This window comes from Apostichopus japonicus, chromosome 9 (assembly GCF_037975245.1).
Source record: "Apostichopus japonicus isolate 1M-3 chromosome 9, ASM3797524v1, whole genome shotgun sequence".
Taxonomy (NCBI): domain Eukaryota; kingdom Metazoa; phylum Echinodermata; class Holothuroidea; order Aspidochirotida; family Stichopodidae; genus Apostichopus; species Apostichopus japonicus.
The window spans coordinates 8,665,122-8,687,786 of NC_092569.1; the positions used below are offsets into that span (position 1 = coordinate 8,665,122).

The window sequence follows — 22,665 nt, forward strand, 5'->3', positions numbered from 1 at the left end:
GATGCCCCCCTCCCCTGACGGATTCAAATGGACAGCTGGCGCCCTTTTTAGCTTTTCACTACTTTTTACTTATTCGCGATTATTGACTATTTTATTGCGCTCTCATATACCTATTGACATTTGTCATATTCTGTTGGTGTAATTTTCCGACAAAATGGCGACGACACCTATTTATTCTCCGTTTATCTTCAAATTAGCCAGGCTCGGAAAGGGTCATTTCCTGCAATCTAGGGAGTATCTTTACTCAAAAATTTTCTGTACGTTCCGCGCCAACCTGTGGTGGCGCTCAGCTTAGATAGTGTCGAAAGCGCCCCTACAGACCATTCTTGCCCCCCCCTGACCAATACCCCTAGCTCCGCCACTGCCCTTACTACACTCAAACACGTCTTTGCGAGACAACTACGAGTAATAGCTACTCTCTTAAAACACCATCGAATATACAAATTACAATGTTTTTACAGACTTTTACGTGCAATCTGAGAAATTGCAGGCTTGAGACCCATATTTTAGGGCTAGGTATTCGCAGCATAAAACACTCGGGAAGTGCCGTTTCCGGCCATCTGGGGGTTTGAAAAAACCCAAAATTTTTCTTGTACGCTCCGCGCCAACCGATGGTGGCGCTCCGCTTAGATAGTCTCCACACATTAGCCCCCCCCCCAATAAATTTTCCGTACCGCCGCGCCTGCAACAACTTGAAGCCTGACAATTGAAGTGCACTCTATGTTGTGTCAGGTTTTGTATTGCAGTTGATAACATACATGTATGTATTATCCACTGAAGCACGGATTAGAGTGTATACCGTACTTAACTGTAGTAAGAAGAAATAATACAGTCAACAACCAAATACCAAAACGGCAATTCATCCCACAATTTGCTGGTACTTGTGTGCGTTTTTTTTTTAATATCTCTGATTCCTTATTTAGTAAGGATTTGGTTGTTTACGATTTTCAGCTATTCGATTCCAAAAGAAATAACGATGCTACAGGAGCAGTGCGCTTCATAAAAATAGTTTGACGGAATTCAGAATATATAATCAACATCAGCAGTCACTAGTACACTAAACTCATCGGCAGATATGTAAGAACGAATCTGAACTATAATGATTAAGTTCAGCGTATTACTATAGACGGTGATTTATTAAGTTCAGAGTTCTGACAACGATATAAGGTCATCTCCTTCTTGATCTCGTTCATTTAAAAAAAGGTATGAATGATTTTAGAAGTAAATATAACTGTAACTTTACTAAAAATAAATACTTTTCCTTTCAGAAAGTAGACTTACCTCTGCCAATGCACTACCCTCTACCCGTTTATGCAACATATGTTTCTTCACAAGTAACACCCTTTCTCTGTATCATATTCATATGGGTTATTGAGTGATATTTATAGTTCATTGTGCGGCATTTTGTAACATTACACATTTGCCTTACTTGTAGTCCCATGTCAAGTTTGTTTGATAAGCCTAAAAGTGTCAATGATTACATAATGCAGTACATTATGTTAATTTTTGCATCAATGAATATGATATAAACCAAACGCGGCATGCTGGAATCTTGTCCCAAATAGATGTATCCAAAAACTATGTGACTGCGAATAATTGCGGGAGAAGCCTAATTAGCTCTTATACACTCACTGGTAGTCTTGGAGTACCTCTGTCAGATATAAATCTATGCCAAAATAAGATTTAAAACAGTTTCTCTGAAAGTAATGTTGACAACTGAGAATGAGATACGATAATGTCGTCTGTATGACCTCTAACCGATTCTATTGATTCATTGAGTTAACTGCATTACAACCTACTGTCAACAAGCGTAATTGAAATTGCTAATATTTCGACACTCTGTGTCGGCTCCCTGCATAACACGGCATTGACTGTTAGAGGTTTAACGTAAAATGGGTTATATGAAATAGTACTTTAAATCTTGCTAGCTAAGGACTGCTCGTTGAGCACAATATAACCCCATAGTCTATAACACAGTATTGGATTGGTAACACTCCATTAAGTACAAACTGTAATATGTACTCTTAACTTCAAAGAAAGAAAGAAAACTCAATCATATGTTGAGAGTGCATAAATAATGATCCCTCTTCGAAGAGAATAGTCAATTCTGCCTGTGCCAGTTAATTGTATTATGTTATAGTGAAAATACTTTGTTTGCAATATTTAACATTTTTGCAAACGCATCTTTCCATTGTGGCTTTAATAAAGAAACATCCTCCTGGCTTCCCACTCTTTGGAATTATGTGTGTCTATCGCAAAGAACCACGCACTCCGTTACAATTGATATGTATTAACAAGTATAATAACACATATTTAATATTCTAGTCACACATTCACAGGGTACATACTAACAGAATGAACTAGTCTATAGTATCGAAATGTTAATATTATTTGCAGGGTATAAGCCTACTGCTCGTTCTGCAGAGTCGATACACTGAAATTCATTCCAGTGAGGTAACTTCTTTAGTTTTCAATTTATTTAAGAACGTTAGTATAATCCACGAGGTCCGTTGACTACTTTTTGTAGTAATAACTAATGTCAATATCCCCCACCAATTCATTGTTATACATTTATGAAACAACTCGGAACTAAATTATACTCTGCCAGGCGCGTAGCCAGGTATTTGCCAAGGGAGGGGCAAAACTGTATATTCGGCATTGCAAACTATCTAAGCGTAGCGCCACCATGAGTTGGCGCGAAGCGTACAAGAAAATTTTGACTGAAAATACCTCCCAGATCGCTGGAAATGGCACTTCCCATGCCTTGTAAGTTGCATCTTAGCATTTTCTCTTTTGAAAATACTAGCGATATCATAAAAACATTAAACAAACTTAAACAAAATATGCTCAAGAGGGGGGGGGGGTGGGCGGCTGCCCCCTTCGCCCCCCCTGGCTACGCGCCTGAACTCTACACTGTTTTCAATTGATCTGAGCCACAATATGTGTGGGCAAAAGTTCGAACCGAAGCGAAAAAATTATCAGAGTGAAAGTGTATAGCCTACTTACAAGCCGTACTCACGAGTTAGTTCCATGAAACCAATACGCGTGTATATCATAATAACGAAAAAATGACCTCCTATGGCACTGTCGAGGATGTTTAGCTTTGGGACTTTCACATGTGAACGAAGACAAAACAATCTTTCTTCTCGGAAAAGAAGAAGAAGAAAAATAAAACATTAAGTTTCGTTTGCAAACCGCAGGCGTTAATCGACAGCTTTAAAGTCTGTTAACGCTAAAGATATAACATGTAAAGTGCTTTCTATTAATCCCGTTAATCCACAGATTTAAAGTCAGTAGACGCTAAAGATGTAAGATCTAAAGTGGTTTCAATTAATCCCGTTCATCCACAGATTTAAAGTCAGTACATGATAAGGAAGTAACATGTAAAGTGCTTTAAAATAAACCCGTTAATCGACAGATTTAAAGTCTGTACGAGCTAAAGTCTGTAACATGTAGAGTGTTTTCAATTAAACTCGTTAATCTTTAATGTCATTACACGCTAAAGATTCAACATGTAAAGTGTTTTCAATTAAACTCGTTAATCTTTAATGTCATTACACGCTAAAGATTCAACATGTAAAGTGTTTTCAATTAAACTCGTTAATCTAAAGTCAGTACACGCTAAACATGTAACATATAAAGTGCTTCCAATTAAACCCGTTAATCTTCATATTTAAAGTCTGTACACGCTAAAGATGTAACATGTAAAGTGTTTCAATTAAACTCGTTAATCTATAAGGTCTGTACACGCTAAACATGTAACATATAAAGTGTTTTCAATTAAACTCGTTCATCCACAGCTTTAAAGTCTGTACACGCTAAAGATGTAACATATAAAGTGCTTACAATTAAACCCGTTCATCCACATATTTAAAGTCTGTAGACGCTAAAGATGTAACATGTAAAGTGTTTTCAATTAAACTCGTTAATCTATAAAGTCTTTTCACGCTAAACATGTAACATGTACATTGTTTTCAATTAAACCCGTTCATCCACATATTTAAAGTCTGTACACGCTAAAGATGTAAAATGTAAAGTGTTTTCAATTAAACATTCTCTCGGTGCACATCAATCTCCAAATAGGTTAATTACACACGTCTCTACAGGACGTACCATTATTTAATGTCATAAGGTAAGTAAACAGCCTGGACGAGGACTATTTTGTAAACTGAACGGCATCTCCAATATTTACGCTTCCTAAAAAGTATGTAGCTGTTGGTTCATGAACTAAAAATTGAGCAAAGTTAGCAAAGTATATAGTAAACTGCATGGCCCACATACCAGCTTTGAATGTCAGCCAGATGTAATTTGCAGCTTTCCTGTATTGAGTGCATGATAATTTTGACAGGATTTGAAGATAGCAAGAATAATGACAGAAAAATCCCACTTTCGTCACTTAAGCTTTTAAAATAACTTTGTCATCAAAGTCACATTATAAGACAAATTAAGATCGGCAATGCATGATGCACGAAACACACTCAAATAAAACTTAGTTCGGCTGCTTAAAATTGTCGGAAACATATAGTTGTAGTTTAAGTTATTAAGTTTTAGTTTTATTCTCAATAAATACACAGAATGCAGAAAACAATTAGTGTTAAGTGTTGTAATACAGCCGGAAATTTGTAATCAAGACGATAACAATGAGAATATTTATAAAGAAGTACCGGCACGAAAAGAACATGAAAGGGAAAAAGCAAAATGAATAACGCTAACACTTACACAATTACGCAATAATCCAGCTTACAGCAATAACTGTTTCAAAGTATACAAAAGGTTTCTTTAGATAAGCTGCATATGCCTGAACTGCACTGCGAGTATGCCTGAACTGCAGTGAAAGAATACATAGTCACAAACACTATGTCTACATTAACAACAGTTTACTATATTTTACGGTTACTATAACTTATCACTTTTACGAATTTCAATTAGTATCCAGAATAATTGATGACCAGTTTATACAACGAGAAAGACACATAGCTAGTAGGTACTGTATTAGCTACAATGAATTGGGATCCATATGGTAGGGCTTATTAATAGGTTGCAATCTTAATTTACAGCAGCATGTTGAAGATAATGAGGTGGGGGGGGGGGGTCGAAGGAGGCTCTAACAACCTATTATTTGGAATAGCTGTTAATATAACGTGGTGTCACTTCCACAAACTGCAACAAGAGGGCAATCCATGGAATTTGAAATCTCATCTCTGCCATGACGGAAGTGAATGTTGGGTTAATTCCGAATGCTTCTGGTTGTTATCCTTGTTAATAAGCTGGAATCCAGTTTTTTTACGTAGAAAAAAGTATAAGGAAATAATTGGAATCCACTAGTGCTTGGATTACACATGTACATTTTACTTATAACAACTTTCACTTAATTATATTTATGTAAAACTACGTTTATTATTACTGTTATTATTATTAATATTATTATTATCCACACCTTTTCGCACAATTTAGGTCAATTTCACCTTAAACTCAATTGACCTTTGAACCGACTCTACCATCTTAATCTTTCCTATTTAAAATATTAATATATTTAATATATTATTCTCCAAATATCGTGTGGTTTGATGCCAGCACTGGTACAATAAACAAGCAGCTGGCGTATGTATAGCCTATCGCATAACAGAATAACTTGATCGCAATAATTGATAATTCATACAGTTCAGGTTTGACTGCGCTTCTGTCAGTAAAATGTTCCTTTTTCCAATGTATCTATGGCCTGAAATATAGTATAGATATTGCCTGAGATATCGTATTGATATAGCCGGAGGTATAATATAGATATAGCCTAACATATAGTATAGATATAGCCTGAGATATAGCCTAACATATAGAATAGATATAGCCTGAGATATAGTATTGATATAGCCGGAGATATAATATCGATATAGCCTGAGACATAGTATTGATATAGCCGGAGATATAATATCGATATAGCCTGAGACATAGTATCGATATAGCCGGAGATATAATGTAGATGTAGCCTGAGACATAGTATCGATATAGCCGGAGATATAATATAGATACAGCCTGAGACATAGTATCGATATAGCCGGAGATAATATAGATATAGCCTAACATATAGTATAGATATAGCCTGAGATATAACCTAACATATAGTATAGATATAGCCTGAGACATATAGTATCGATATAGCCGGAGATATAATGTAGATATAGCCTGAGATATAGTATCGATATAGCCGGAGATATAATGTAGATATAGCCTGAGATATAGTATCGCTATAGCTGGAGATATAATATAGATATAGCCTGAGACATAGTATCGATATAGTCGGAGATACAATGTAGTTAAAGCCTGAGATAAAACAAACCTATAGCAAATATTTGTGTCATGTTGTAGAATCAATGCAGTTTTCAGTCACTGTACAGCAATACATTCAGCAATATGTAAGTTTAGTCACCGATAATGCATTATATTCAATATACCATACCCACACTCAACCGACTGCACGCATCATTTGGTGGTATATATATATATATTTATATTTATATATATATATATATATATATATATATATATATATATATATATATAAATATAAATATATATATATATATATATATATATATATATATATATATATATATATATATATGTATATATATATGTATATATATATATATATATATATATATATATATATATATACAATAGGAGAGTGGAAATTTGACGCTAAGGCGAAAAAGTTGTTTCGCCTTAGCGTTTTTACTACCATTTCTAGGCATAATTTTACAGTCGCAAATAGTCTTATCTTGTTCTCCACTGTCTACAACTACCGGTTCTCTAACTACCAATAATAACAATTGAAAGTATACCTTTCACAGACTTGGAAGTATCACCTCGTACTTTATAGGTGAGTTGCCGCTCCCTTTTGTATTGTTGCCACGCTGCACGGACTGTCTTCCCTGGATAACTTCCCTGTTTATATGTTGCTTTTATTTGATAAAGGCAATACATTGCAAGCTTCCCCTCAACGTTGACAGCATAGCGCATCAGTGAGCAATACCAAAAATTATACCAGCATATTCGTTATTCGCTAGTATGTGGTGTTCGTCATGGAAGTTTATACAGATTATATTTATTTCGTTGACCTTGGTGTCAGAATTTCAACTGTCACATAATATTTTTTTTTAATTAATAGCTAATGACTTTTATCTTGTTTTGAGCTGATTTGTGTTAGGATGCCAAACTCGGAATACAAATCTTTCTCAGTATACTATTGATTGACTGAAGGTTTCTTCAGGTCAACGTGAAAACAACTAGCATGTGAGTTGATTTTCGTTTTATTGGCTTGTGAATATTGTTATCTGTTAAATTGTCAGAGAATAAAAGGAAATCACGTTGTCGTTTTATAAGCAGATTTTCATTAGCGAACATCTTTTTGAATAAATTTCCTGAGAAAGAAATGTGTTCAATCCAAAAACTTTAAGTTTTATAACTTCGTACATGTCAACTATGACAAAACAATTGAATGAAGTCGAAACAAATATTGTATTTTTTTCTTACGAGTACGTAGTCCTGGTGAAAGCAATGCACATAAAACACAACAATACAGATGTTAATAATTCTCCACATAATAGGTTCTGGTATTTGAAGCATTGGATATTTCAAGTATTTTAGTGTTTGATTATTCTTGTAGCATCCCTGTGCTGGTTCAGATGATAACCTACACCCGATTCATCCTATCCATATAATGTCATACTATAAGGTACCGTAAACACACACACACACACACACATATATATATATATATATATATATATATATGTGTGTGTGTGTGTGTTTACGGTATATATATATATATATATATATATATTGATGTATAAAAGATGGCTATATGCGCAATCATCTTGCAAGAAACAAGATGTTTATAAATGTTTTTATTGACCACGAGTGACGTATAGTAGAAGGTAAAACACGGGCATAAGGGAATGAGATGTGCGCTCTATAGCAGAGCTTGGCAATGATATCGTAGAGAAATGCGATTATTGCTTTCGGATATTTTTATTCGTTTTAATATTCGAGTCGAAGGAGAACCGAGTTTTCATCTGGTAACCAGGTATCACCAAAAACATTTGTGCTCGATGTTTGACTATTCATAACTAATGTATCTTTGCACAACTAGTGTAAATTAGTGTACTTAAAGTGGTGTACTTAAAACCCATACAAATGCCTTAATGAATATACAACAATCTTCAAATTCATATTCATGAAATCAAATGTTACTAAGTTTATAAAATCCATCTTAGAACGAGATATTAGTTAAAACACGTTTTGCAATATATGGCGTAAATATTACGGTATACGTGTACGTTACTGAAGAGTTGCTTAGATATACAGTGACTTCCTCTGATTCTATCACTCACTCTCATATTAGCTGACATTCCCTCGTATGATGTGTGCTATATTTAAAGCAAATTGTACTGCCGAACAGAAAATATTTCAAGATATTGTTACAACTGCTGTAAATTTAGAAGTGTTGTAAATTTATATTCACACAATACTAAAAACTAAGACAAAGTTTGCCTGTCCGTGAGTAAGATGGGAAGCTCGCATGATAGATGGTTTTAATCGATTCTGTCTATGAAGTGAAGTAAAAAGACAGGTTAGTAACGGGAAGACGTGTAACCACAAAATCAATTCAAGTCAAATCAAATGACAGCTTAACTGTAGTATTAAACTTTCAAGAACCTTCAGGTACAGTGTTTTGTTACCATGTTATCTAACATCAATTTAAGATTAAAAGTAAGAGGGTCTGACGTTTCGATCCTAGCAGGATCTTCTTCAGAGGCTGAATGAAAAATGCAGATTGTCCAAACTTTACCATTCCTTCTTAAGTCACTGGATTTTTTCTATTTCTGAGGATGGCACTTTGCAGCAGATTTTTACTATATATCTTTTATTTTCGCTCTTGGTGGACGTGAACGATGAATCCATTACAAGTTAAACGTTTCCAATTTGCTAGTACAGAAGGACTATTCATCTGTTTATATTTGTGTTACTTGATAACAATACTGTTGTACCCTGGAAATGGTAACATGGAACATTGGATGAAATGGATATGGTTATCACAGGACAGATGTTGGTTAAAATACTTCTACTTCCTAATTCCCTAATAACAGGGAAAAGAAATCCCAACTAACATATTGACCTAATACTTTAAAGTTATCTTTAGGTTTACCTTCCGATTGGGAGATATCCTAGTTTAAAAGTTGTGTCTGGGAGCAGTCATTATTTAAATATGTGATGTCATATTGCCTATGAGATGTAAAACGTTTGACATTCTCTTTGTATTTATTATTCATATTGTCAAGGTAAAATGTTAACAGTATTAATTTCAGCAACCCATGCTATAAGTAACTCATGTAAACATCTTCAATATTTTACACTAAGACTCGACAGTGTTAAACTTTACTTCCATTACAGAAAATAAAACTTGTAAAAAGTAAAGAAAAAAATTACAAATTGAAGTAGATCTAGTTAGATATTAAGACTTCCTCTAGTCATCAGCTTTGCGTGTTTAATGTAAATATTAAATGTGTGTTAAAAAGTTAAAAAGTAAAAGTTTAACAGTGTTAAACTTTACTTCCATTACAGAAAATAAAACTTGTAAAAAGTAAAGAAAAAAATTACAAATTGAAGTAGATCTAGTTAGATATTAAGACTTCCTCTAGTCATCAGCTTTGCGTGTTTAATGTAAATATTAAATATCCCCTAACTGGAATAAGGCATATTTTTTTTATAGGTTTTCGGGTACGTTGACCATCCTTGCTTGTTATGTCACTTACAACAATAATGCATGTTATATTTTTGTCTCCTTTAACATCGTGAAATAGCAGCAATTTCGATTCTTTTTGTCGAAATGTTTATGTTCTCCATTGATTTAAACGATTAAAGTATAATTCTAACAATTACACGTTACTTATATACTCAAAATTAGAAGCTCATCGCTGGTTTACCCTTAGCGAGCATAGGGTGATGACTGCGGAGAATTTGGACGAAACATTGCTATGTTAAGCGTTATTGTTACACGACCATTATTCACCACGTAGTTTCTATATCCTTTGGTTTTATAAGAATTCAATTTACATTACCAGGGTTTAACGTAATCTAATCTTACAAATCTACACTGTTTTACTTATCTTCTATCTCATCGACAATATAAAAACAGTTTAGCAGTGCGTCGAACTTGCCCCACTTTCCGAGAAAACGCATACAATTTCGATTCTATAGTTTCTGTGAAGGTTTCGATGGTATTTATATGGTTGATCCCGTCTCGAATCAAGATCAGTTTTCCGTTTCTATATAGTCTTTGTGAAGGTTTCAATGGTATTTAGATGATTGATCCCGTCTCGAATCAAGATTTGATTTTAATCTAAAACAATTACTAGAAGTCTAGAACTTATGTATCTTAATAAATCCGTATTGCACAATGAAATGAGTTTTTCTTCATAGCGCCCCTTTGCTAAGTTAAGTGACGTAGACTCAGGAGAATCCTATACACGGGGTTTCGTCGACTATTCTTGAAAAGGAAAAGCTCAAATCAAAGAATTTGCATTTAGATGACGTCATCATTACGTCATATAAATATACTTTAAGGGAGGACAATTATTGAATACCAAAGCAAACTTCGGGCCTACATTCGTGTCTGGCATCAAAGAATGAAATTAACATAACTACGTACTTTTATTACAGTCTTTTCAGTAACTGTTGAGATTTCCATTTTAATTTTTAATATTTCCTATCAGCAATGCTAAGAGGGAGTTATACCAAACCATGAATGCATTTATGAGAAATATGCTGAAAGCAACCAACTTTACCTTGCTGTATACTTAAGTTTCCTCCCAATGTTTCATATCAGTGAAAGAATCTGACATTGACATTACTGTAGCGCATGACTTATACATTAACTATTCATGCGTTAATTTAACGCTAAACAAGCAACAGATTACGAAATAGTAATGCCAGATATATTAAAATATTCTTCATATATATATATATATATATATATATATATATATATATATATATATATATATATATATATATATATATATATATATATATATATATATGAAGAATATTTTAACGTTTTATTTCAAATCAAATAACACACTACGTATGTACACATAGAAGCTTGAATACAAGAAGCCAGTAACTAGTTTTGGAGTAAATTTAGGTACTTGACTGTAATCTTCTTTCTCTTTCACGACCCCCATTATTTGTTGTTATTTATTATCCTAGAAAGTGAGCCCGCCGCACCCACCCCACGCCAAAAACCAACAAAAAACAAAGCATTGCAAAGGTCTTTCTTCAAACGTTTGAAAACCTTATAGTTAGTACAAAACACAAGGTTATTGACACCACAGTTTCCCAATAAATATGTTCTGCTTACCTTATACTAGTCATACATTATTACTGCCAAATGCAAAACATGAGCAAATGTGCGGGCGTAATATGTTGAACTTGGCTTCTACCCACTGAGATTGAAAACGATTTTGTATGTGTCTGCAGCTTGTGTTAACGACTCAATGTGTAACACAAGTACGTTGTATGATTGAAGAAGCCAATTAACCAATCTGATATATGTTCTATTATGTCCTTAGGCCTAGAATCACAACTTAGTCGCGTAAAATGAAGCTAAATTTAACCTAATTAACATGTAAGAACTGAATCAACGTTGTTATTGTCGTCAAGAGATTTAAGTAAATAACCGAGGGATCCTCTTAGGAAAGAAGGCACTTTACAAGGTTACAAGGAGAAAGTTTACATTGTAGTCGAAGATTTTAGGTGTAATAATGAAAGGGAAACCGGATGCTGTAAACACTCTTTTTCCTTTTTTTATTCATATGCAAGAAACTCAAATGATTCATAACTATTACCACAGTTAATTTGTTTTCTGAAATGATATTAATATTTATCTAATAATAACGGCAAATTCACGAGGATGTCAATGATTCTATTATAATTTTACTGACATATTGCATTCTGATACAGGAAATTTAAATTACACTTTAATTACATGCTGGTATTATGTTACTTCCATTTTTCACGTCTGTTATCTCGGTTGAAATATGAAATTTTATTAATAAACTTCCATCCCACGAGCACATGGGTTATATTATTTCTCTTATTTGCTACACGGTTGGGACGAGACATCCAGAAACTGCTTTTGACAACCAGACAAAGTTATTGATAAACATGTGTTATCAACAGAGCGTTTCAAAAGGTTTGCTAGAGACTCTAGTCATATATTTGACTGTCCGATGGAGAGAGGCAAGCAATGTTTAAGCGATATCGGTATCACTACCCGACAGTGATGATTCTCTTTGCTCCATTATTGATATAAAACATTGTAAGTTGTCTGATATTATTGGCAGAGTATTAGACAAGTCTGCAAGTAATTTCCACAACTTTGGTTGGTCTGGTTAACCATAACGGATCCAAGGCCTAGAAGGCTTCGAATATGGAAATGACAATAGCTATATAATCGCTGAAAGGTTAGCTAGCAATCTAGCAAAATTATGCTACATATTAATTAACTAGTTACCAGTAATTGTTACATTAAGTGGTGATTCTATTGTCTTTAAATTCTAATGGCTAATTTCCAAAGCTTGTTGTACTCTCTGAAAACTATTGTTTATAAATAAACATTTATTAATAACCATATGATGCTATGTAATCTGATTACTTGCAATAGCTATAATAACTTAATGGTTCTAACAATCTAGCAATTGTGTTGTCTATAGATTAACTTGTTCTCAGTCGTTGTAGCAGTAAGTTGTAAGTTTATTATCTTTAAATTCGAATGATTAATTTACAGTGCTTATTGTACCACCAAATAATTTTATACTGTCTATTATATTATATTATATTATATTATTTTATATATATATATATTTTTGTACACAGAAAACATAAGTTAATGATTATTATGCTTGTTTAATAATATATACGATAAATTGCAATGATTTTTTACAATTAACTACAATTACCAAATTATTTGCTGTGAGATCAGATAAGTAGTTAGTGTACAAATTAACATTATAATGAATTGTTGTACAATCGAAAACTTCTTTGTCGATAAATGCCATAAATTATAAAACTTCTTCTGTTATTTGACAGAATACTAGCAAATATAATACCCTGAAACAGGTGGAAGTCAAACTGGCCTACGAGATATATTTCTCGGCGAATTACTACATCTGACAGATCCTTCACACGTGCTCGATCTCATACTAAAGCAATAAGACGTATTCCACAAGATGTAGAATTTATTGTAATTTGAACTGATAGATTTTGAAATTTGAAGATAACAAGTTAGAAAGTTGGATTCCATGCTTGTAAGTTTGTCTACGTGAGTTCCTGCATGATTCTTCAATTTGAGCCGAATGTTCGATTGGATCTCCTCCGGTAATTTATATTGAACTGAACTGCCGTAGTGTTGGCTTATAACCACGTCAAATCCAACGTATTGCTTTAGTAGCTGAACTTATATTGAAGGATTTAATGTAAAACATCCCACAGAGTCGTACCAGAAAGATAAATTATATATTTAATATTAAATATTTAATTTCAAATCAAAACATACATTATATGTACGTATGTTTCTCGGATCATATCACAAAGAACTACTACAATGAAGGACGGATTGACAATGACAATATGGGCAAAACAGCAGTGAAAATTGAATAAACCTATAAACGCGACACAAAGTTAAATACAGTATAAGCTTCTACCGTGCTACAACTATAGGGACAGCGGAAGAGAGGGGACCAAGGTCACGTGCCCTAAAATACAATTTGCGATAGATTAGAATTGACCCTTCTGGTTATAAATAGTACCATTTCATTTAATTTGGTATAGTTTACTCGAGGACCTTTCGAATACCAGAACCATGTGTCACTCCCTCCCAACTTGAACCTATTACATTGAACTATCGTCCAACCGTATATTTATCGTCACAGACACAGTTTGCCAACCTTCACAATCGGTACTTATTTATCAAGGAATTTGCCGGCAACATTTGTCTGGATTTATTGTAACACATGAAAGACAACATAAGCGTTACTTATGAAGTAATCAGTGATTTCGTTCAATTCTTGATGTTCGTGGAGCAGGCAAGTTTTGCATATTAGTGTTAATGGACTAAGTATATCAGAAATCGTCAAAATTCTCCTTTTCGGTATTTATTTAACTTTCCCTGATTAATACAGCTAATGAGTTGCACTGTGGTATTGGTTTAATGTATTCAAGAAGTACCAAATATCTACCAAAATCAACGATAAAAAGCTAACGTTTAAATTGAAATTAATATCGGAACTTTGCAATTCCCACCTTAGGGAAATTTAGACAATTCAAATATTTTTTAATCGAAGATAGAAACGTCCTATCAGAAATCCTCTCTTACATTTCAACAAACAAGTCATTAATTTGAAGTATTTCTTCATCACATGTAGCGCAGAATAAAAACATCAAATCTGAGAGAATAGAAAGCTTGAAAAATCTTAAATGCAAAATGTTAAATATTCAATGATTTTTACAAAAACGCAAAGGGAATAATAATAATATATAGCAAAGGCACAAATCAAATATTTTCTCCATTTTAGGTGTTGAATTAATCAAAGCATGGATAATCAATAACACAAACTTCAGATGTGGGCGTGAGAGCATCCATAAATACCATCCTGAAATGCTAAATATGTAAGAAGCTCAAACTGATAGTTGTTATCGGAATTGATAGGATCTGTTCTGCAATGGAATTTTTTGAACGCCAAACGTCCGCACGCATGTTTACATGATAACTCCAATGTATATCACACGTATATGTCTAAAACATGCGCATATCCTCCAGGACATTATCATGTGTTTTGCTCAAATGTAGTAGTGTTATTAAACGCGTTCTGTTGTGGTCTTTATTTCATCGCCGACTAATCTCGTACCCATAAAGTGATGGGGTATTGGGACAGGGGTGGAGACGGTGCGACAAGAATGGAGGGATGCCCTTCTTATTATTAGCCACGTTAAAGCCAAGTCCAATATAACTGTAATGCTTAAGTTATGTTTGATGACAAAGTAAATTATTCCAAGAATTTTCTGCATGTTTTTGCAAACATATAAAATCTAATAGTTATTTTTGTACTTTATGCTGTCTTCACGCATCAAATGCAGTTTTTGTCCTTTTCTTGAAACCAGAAATCATTTATAGGTCAATGACTGTTTATTATGTAGGCCAAGATTTCAAGCAAGTCATTATAAAATGCAGTTTTCCAAATACACACTCTTGTAGGAGAATTTAATGACACGCTTGTTCCATCAAGCATATAAGCTATCGGATATTTTCTTCACTTAAAGTTACAGCTCGTCGAATTTACCCAAAGCGCGACGCCAGCCATGACTGATATAGTACGATAATTGTGACTTTACCTAATAGGACCACACCTCTCAACTTTACGTAATATATGACCACACCTCTCAACTTTACGTAATATATGACCACGCCTCTCAAATGGCATGAATGTATTAATTTGTTTCACAACGTCTGTCTTGAAATGAATGTAAAGGTTAACCCGATTGACGGAAAGTTAAACATACATAGTTGCCATAAAGTATCAGTTTGATAAACTAACTTATTAAATCTTTGTTTGTTATTATATCTGGGCAAATAACTTAATGCAACGTGTTCTTAATTTTTCTTAAAATAGAAAAACACAGAGACAGATTGACTAGATATAAGAGCTAAACGGTAACGCGAAGTTAAGATCAATGTTAACATCTCTATATAGCTAGGAATGATATGTGAATCATTGGACTGATGAAGATGTGAAATCAACCGTCAAGAGAATAACATCTAGAGTATGTTCGGGATTAAGATAACAAATGTGTTCAACAAAAGAAAGGATCATAAGTCCCTTGCGTGATAACATTAATGAGTAAAAGCCCTTTCATGCCTCACCATATAAAACCATCTACGGGTACTGTGTTAGGTATGAGGCGGTGTATGTCGAGGGCTATACACGATTCTATTAAGAAAAACCGTTTACCTCTTTACCGCAATACATAAAGATTAGTGAGGTTTACTTTAGGATAAAGTGTCTGAGGGCACATTCGGTGGTTGACACAATTTTACCTCAATATATCAAATGATTTAGTAGGGGTCTATTTTGGGATAAATACCGCAAATTTCATGATGGGTGCTAACATCAATGTAACTTTTCTTCCCCCAGATCACTGTTTTGCATATAATTTCACATGTAGTACACCACGCTATCTATCGAAGATGATTGCTAAAACCAACAGCCAATATAATGTAGCATCACGTACGACATCTATCATCACACGATCGGTGGATTATTCTGCTATTATATTCTCCTGCAGTTAAGATGAGTCGTTAATGCTAAGCAACGGTATCATATGATAAGTATGAGTTCTATTTATTAGGATAGCAGGGGAAGCTTTTTACATGAGACCAACTTGTTGCGATCCAACTGCGGCAGTCCTTTCTTTCAAAATGTTCGTTGTTTTCAGAATTGTATTCTGACGGTCCGAAGAATCTGATCAATTCACTATATACAGTGTGATATCCCGAATTTAACAAAACTTTTCAAACTAAAGAGAAACGTTGTCAACTTTAAATTAAACAGAAAGTAAACAAAATGATTTTCACCAAACAAATGAGAAGAAATTCAACTTTCAAGCTGCAAACAATGAACTATATAAAAAATGACCAATCCCAATGGAGAGACGGTGTTTCATAATAGTCCAGTGTCGAATTTATGAGGACGAGTTAACTGAAAGGAAGGCCTCTATTGCTGATACTAACCGAGTAAAAACCACCTTGCGTCCAATCTTTATTTGATAAAACTCTAATAAGGATCTGAAATTTGATGAGTGGTACTATGACCAATATTTTCGTGCGCATGCTCCGTGTTTTGATAAGAAATAAAAGTGGCTGACCTGCTTGGAGATTATCAAACGAATTTGACAGTCTTCCTTAAACCGCAAACAAATCGAAATTCATCCAATGCTGCTTATGGCTATTGAAATTAGTTTTAAGTGGTCTGTCTGGGTAATAGCCGTTGATTAGAGAATGTATCCTTACATTTGCGAATACATCTCATGGTCAACTGAATCCTGCTCCTGATCAAATTTGGCTGAAAAGACCAAGAATTAAGAGCACGCAATTAGGAGGAATCTGGGGAATCAGAGTTTGCAGAATTTACCTGGGGAATTTAAAATGGCAATTCGTAACAAGTGAAAGCCTTCAAGAAAATAATGTTATTGTTTTTGACAGGAGAGAGAAACAGCGTATTTTTCAGTAGTGACAATAATAAAGAATACATCAAGCGGCTATCATATTATAATCCGACATTGTGACAAAAGGAGAATCAACGGTTTCATCTTTTTTTGCGATAAAGATTTAATATTTTACAATAACCATCTAATGTTACTGCCATCATGTCACAAGAAAAAAAAAATATATATTTTGTTATTTTTCTGAAAATCTCAGAACAACAAGTTGCCCGCCAAGTCACATGCATGGAACATGCTATATTCTCCCACAATCATCTAATTGTGGTGTTAATTACGAATAATTTATCAAATTGTATATTACACGTCAACGAACCCCATCGTTCAAAGCGAAACCACAATTTATATCTGATAGAGTTCTACTTTTCAACAACAGGTCACAAATAAAAATAAGAAAATAAGTAATTTTTCGAGCTTATCTTACTATATTAAGTCCCCGGAAAGTCAACTTCATTAAAGAACTTTTATTGAAACTATTGAACGTTGATTCCGTCTGGAATATCGTTCCAGGCCATCGTTTGCAGAAATATAACTAACTTTGGCTCTCGCACATTAAAGTCAATAAATCCGTCATAGATTCCTGAAATTTATTGCAAAAATGGAATAAATTAATCCCTATTACGTAGATTTTTCCTCTGAACTAACCAAAACAACCTCTAGAGAAGCAATGCTAAATTGCATCAGATATCTAGTTCCCAGATATGTTTATGATTTTATGAACTGTCCTGGATTAGAGCCGTAAACCACAAATTGCAATTCTTCAGTCGCGGCATCAGAAATTCAGAGTGGTGGAGGGCCATGCGTGGAGGAGGGGGCAAGCGAACAGTTTAGGGCAGACATTTTGGAAGTTAAAATACGCGCCTGTATAAAGTGCACATCACGAGTAAATTTAAGGGGCAGTAAACTGAAGGAGTGTGCGCATAGCACATACTGCGAGCGCCGTTGCGCAAAGGCTAATTCGGGTGGAGTCAGGGGCCGCATTAGGGCCCCTGATGGGGTCCAAGGGCGAAGCACCGAAGGGGATCCACGGAGTGGACACACATCTAGAAATTTTTATGTTTGCTTCTGTTTTATCCCTGATTTGATATGTCAGTCATAAACATATTTTAACAGTCACATCTGACAAGTGATGCATTAAGAAAGACTTATCTATTTAACATCCGGGTGTAACTTAGGGCCTTCATCATGATTAATAAAACTGAAAATTAAAACAAAACGGAAACATTCTTAAATTTAGCACACATGAATACAATCATCTTGTTATACAAATGTCTACAACATGCACACATATGGTATCATAAGTACATTTAATTATAAAGCAGTTGGATACATTCGTTGGGCACATTCACTTTATCGGAAACATAACACTTTTAAAATAAAGATACTTCAGGGGCGTGGCCTGGGTAGAATCCCTAGAGGTGGGGGGGGGGGGGGGGTGAGGAACGTCGAATAACATTATGTATCGTTCAACAGCAGACAGTGATCCTTGATGTGCGTATATATATACCAGGGCTTTTTTTAAATAATTTGTCGACACTAAGCGGAGTGCAACTCGATCGGTTGGCTCGTAGCGTTGTAAGAAAAAATCGCCCCAAAATGCCTCCCAGATTGCCGGGAATGGCACTTCCCAAGCCTTCCCGGACCTAATGGGGGAGGGGGGCGAGGGTGTGGGGCAAATGATCTGAGTGGGTGGGCCGTGTATGGGATCGTACCTGAAGATTCTAAGTTAAAACATTGGGGCACTAATATAAGGGCTTACAGTGAAACTGATAGGCCTACATACAACATATAGACGTAATAAATATATTTATGAACCATAGTTTCACAGTAGACTCTTATATTGTTCACGCAGGTTAAATCTTAGGAGCTCTCTACTTTTATTGTTTTTCTTACAAAACTCGTGAAAACCAAAACAAACGCACGGTCCTCACATTGGCGATCGTGCATATACATTAAACTAAACCTTGCAAGTGTTCTTTTTGAACCCCATTCCTGCAATACGTGCGTAGAATATTGCGGTTACACATGAAATCAGCAGATGAGAAACATTAATAACTACTAACCTCATAGGACAATGTTTGAGCTCTCATTATGAGGTTCACGAGTAATAAAAAGCCTGCTCTCTTGAGCTCTTACATTTTACCGACTATGTTGATTAACGCGTATGAAAATAATCACTTTGTATCAAGTACTTTTCTCGATCTTTGATAGGCGTTTGACACCAACCAGCATCAAATATTCTGAGATAAATTATATAACACAACGGTGTTCGTGGAGTTGCTCTTAATTGGTTTAATAACTATTTATCAGACAGATTACAGTTTGTTTATAATATCATTTCTGTTTCCAAACATATCGAATGTGATGTTCCACAAGGCTCTATTCTTGGCCCACTCTTATTATGTATGTCTATGAAATACAGGGCTAGCAACAAACTGCATGTGATTTTATATGCGGATGATATGAACCTTCTTCTATCCTGACCTTGACGTCGCTTCTCTCGTAGAGACTGTTCTGACATAATTTGTTAAAATTCACAATTGTTTTTGTGTAAATAAGCTTTCACTAAATGTTAAGAAAACAACGTCAGGGCGCTTCATATCTCATAATAAGCTAGTTTGCCCAAGTATTCAAAGTATCGACCTCTGTATAAAGAATTCCTAGGCCGGAAGATTTAGTGCTTTCAGGCAGGGAAATCCCCACCTCTTGGCGCCGCCACTGCTCCTCACACTTACTTTTGGTCACTGAGTACCTTACACATACTTAGGAAAATATAAATCAAGCAATCTGTATTACTTAGATGGAGAACCCTTTACCCCTATCTTCCCCTCTCTTACCCCTCTTTCACCCCTCTTTTACACCTCTCTTACCCCTCTCCCCCTCTCTTTCACTCTCTTCCCCTCTTACCCCTCTCTCCCCTCTCTTCCACTCTCCCCCTCACTTACCCCTCTCTTACCCTCTTTTACCCTCTCTTACCCTCTCTTTACCCTCTCTTTACCCTCTCCTCCGACCTCTCTATTCCATTGGACATTAACATTACATTCACCATGCAGTTCACCGATCGAGTTTCATTGCATTTAGCGAAACACATAAGTTCCATCTGTATTTCTTATGATAGCATTTCGTTTTATTATTTATATCGCTTGGTGTAGAAACGTGAACGATCACATCTTTCGTTCTTTGTTCATTGTAGTTATGATTGTAGCTTAAATGGTCAAGGATATTACTTGAGAATATTGCGCATTACTTTGAAAGCGTTGATAAGTATATGCTAATTGCTACATACTCCTTTGATTCCTAAGGGAGCCAATGATTCGCTTATTTCTGCCTAACAACATCAAGCACGGTTGATCTCTGACTGCATCATTTTAAATATGTCAACCACAAAAAAAAGACGGAATTCGATATCATGTTTCATGAAAATAAATTTGCAATTAAGATTTCTTCTTTGTCAAGTTTACATATCCATTATTTAAAAACGTCTAGACATTCCGTCTTCATTCCGTCTTCATTCCGCATATGAATCATTTTTTTAAAGACAATTCTACATCATCGCTTCAACTTATGTTTTCAGAAATAACAATAATAATGTTTAAATTAAACCTATTTCAAAACACAGGAAATGTTATTCAGAGCAGTGTGTAGAGTTGCAATATATTGTATCCGTCTTGTCCTGACCAACTTGTCTTTAAGTAACCTGTTCCTATGTTAATTAAATCACCTAATCAAGTCTTTATTTAATCACCTGATCAAATCATCATTTGATCGCCTGATCTAATCTACATTTAATCATCTCATCAAATTTTAATTTAATCATGTACTAAGATCTTCATTTAATCGCCTGATCAAATCCTCATGTAATCACCTGATCAAATCTTCATTAAATCACCCGATCAAATCTTCATTTAATCGCTTAATCAAATCTCAAATTAATCATGTAATCAAATCTTCATTTAGTCGCCTGATCCGATCTTCGTTTAATCAACTAATCACAGGAACAATGTGTTCCTTTCTAGTGCAATATTTATTCTATTTAACTGTTTGACCCTGTATAGTACAAATTGTTTATCCAACTTAACCCGTTTCATGAATATGCCTTTGAGGGACATTTATCACTAAGAGTACTTTATCGGTGAAAGTATCGATCTCTGTTGCGATCAATGAGCGTCAAAGCATGGAACTATTACAGGTTAATACTTCCCAGTCAACAATAAAATCTTACAGATCGCCCAGGTGTGGCCCCTGAAATATTTGTTGCCTGTGGCAGGTGCAGTATAACTTAATGAGTATAAGTACTAAACGATTTCTGCCGTGCAACATTTCACAAGGTCAGTGACAGCAACTTTTAGCTGCACCGAAGAAGCTAAACCCCAAATCACTGACATCGTGCTGTAGAACTCCCTTGAAAATTACTCTAGAAGGCCTCATCTTCATTTTGCCCGTAAAACCTTTAATCCTTTGTTCGGAATAAATAGTAGACGTGAGGGTTGCGGGATGAATAAAGAAACATTCAGCCGTTCTTATTGACCTGTTATGAGAATCCTTGTTTGATTTGAAGGGCGGAAATCAAACAAATTAGTCATTTCCACTGTATCATCTTAATTTAATTGGAAAACAAATTCCCCAATGTGGGGTATGTAAGAACATAGTATTCACTAACCTTGACCATCGTTATGTAAATCAGTCAACCTATATCGATAGGGGAAGATCCTATTGTAGCGCCTTGGTCCAAGGTAGCAGGATCATATTACACATGTTCATTCGCAATTATTCATCTCCTATTACCAATTTTAGTTGGTATCCTATCTAAGAATATTCTCTTCCAAACAGAGTGCGAATATGAAGCAAATTAAATCCCATCAGAGACAACAACCATTTTGAAAAATGAGACCTCGCGGTGTCTGACGAACGTCTTGGGAATGTTTCAATGCTAACAGTGCAAAGAAACCAATCAAACACAGTGATTTGAAATCGAAAAATAAACCGAATATTTATATAAGGTTTTCACTTCGTGGTAAATATTAATATACACTTCATTCTATATCAACCTCTGAATCCGAAATGACTTTTCGTTTGACCAAAGTTTACCTTCCTACCCTAAAATTACTTTACATGCAAACGATGCCACTGAACATCTCAACTTTATTTAAACAGTTGAAAGAACCTAAGTAAAGCATTTTTACCATCATTATTCATCAAATTAATACTACAATTGATAAAACCAAAATAATATCTTATAGTCTTTACCAAATAAGATATCGGAGACAGTCAGTCATGAACTTATCGACATGTCTCCAATATATGTTTTATGTTTGCATTAGTTAGCACATA

At 34.7% G+C, this 22,665-nt stretch overlaps 1 protein-coding gene across 5 annotated transcripts in view; it reads right to left on the reverse strand.

Annotated features, from left to right (window-relative positions):
- LOC139973982 (orexin/Hypocretin receptor type 1-like) overlaps nt 1-22,665 on the reverse strand; it is a 56,536-nt gene that overhangs the window by 10,839 nt on the left and 23,032 nt on the right. The window contains exon 2 of one of the 5 annotated variants that reach the window (XM_071980890.1): nt 16,981-17,177. The exons of 3 other annotated variants lie outside the window; for them this stretch is intronic. The gene's annotated coding sequence lies outside the window, so the exon portion shown is untranslated. Of the gene's footprint in view, nt 1-3,006; nt 3,028-16,980; nt 17,178-22,665 lie in introns of those variants that run through there. One more of the 5 variants, XM_071980892.1, reaches the window with a different exon arrangement.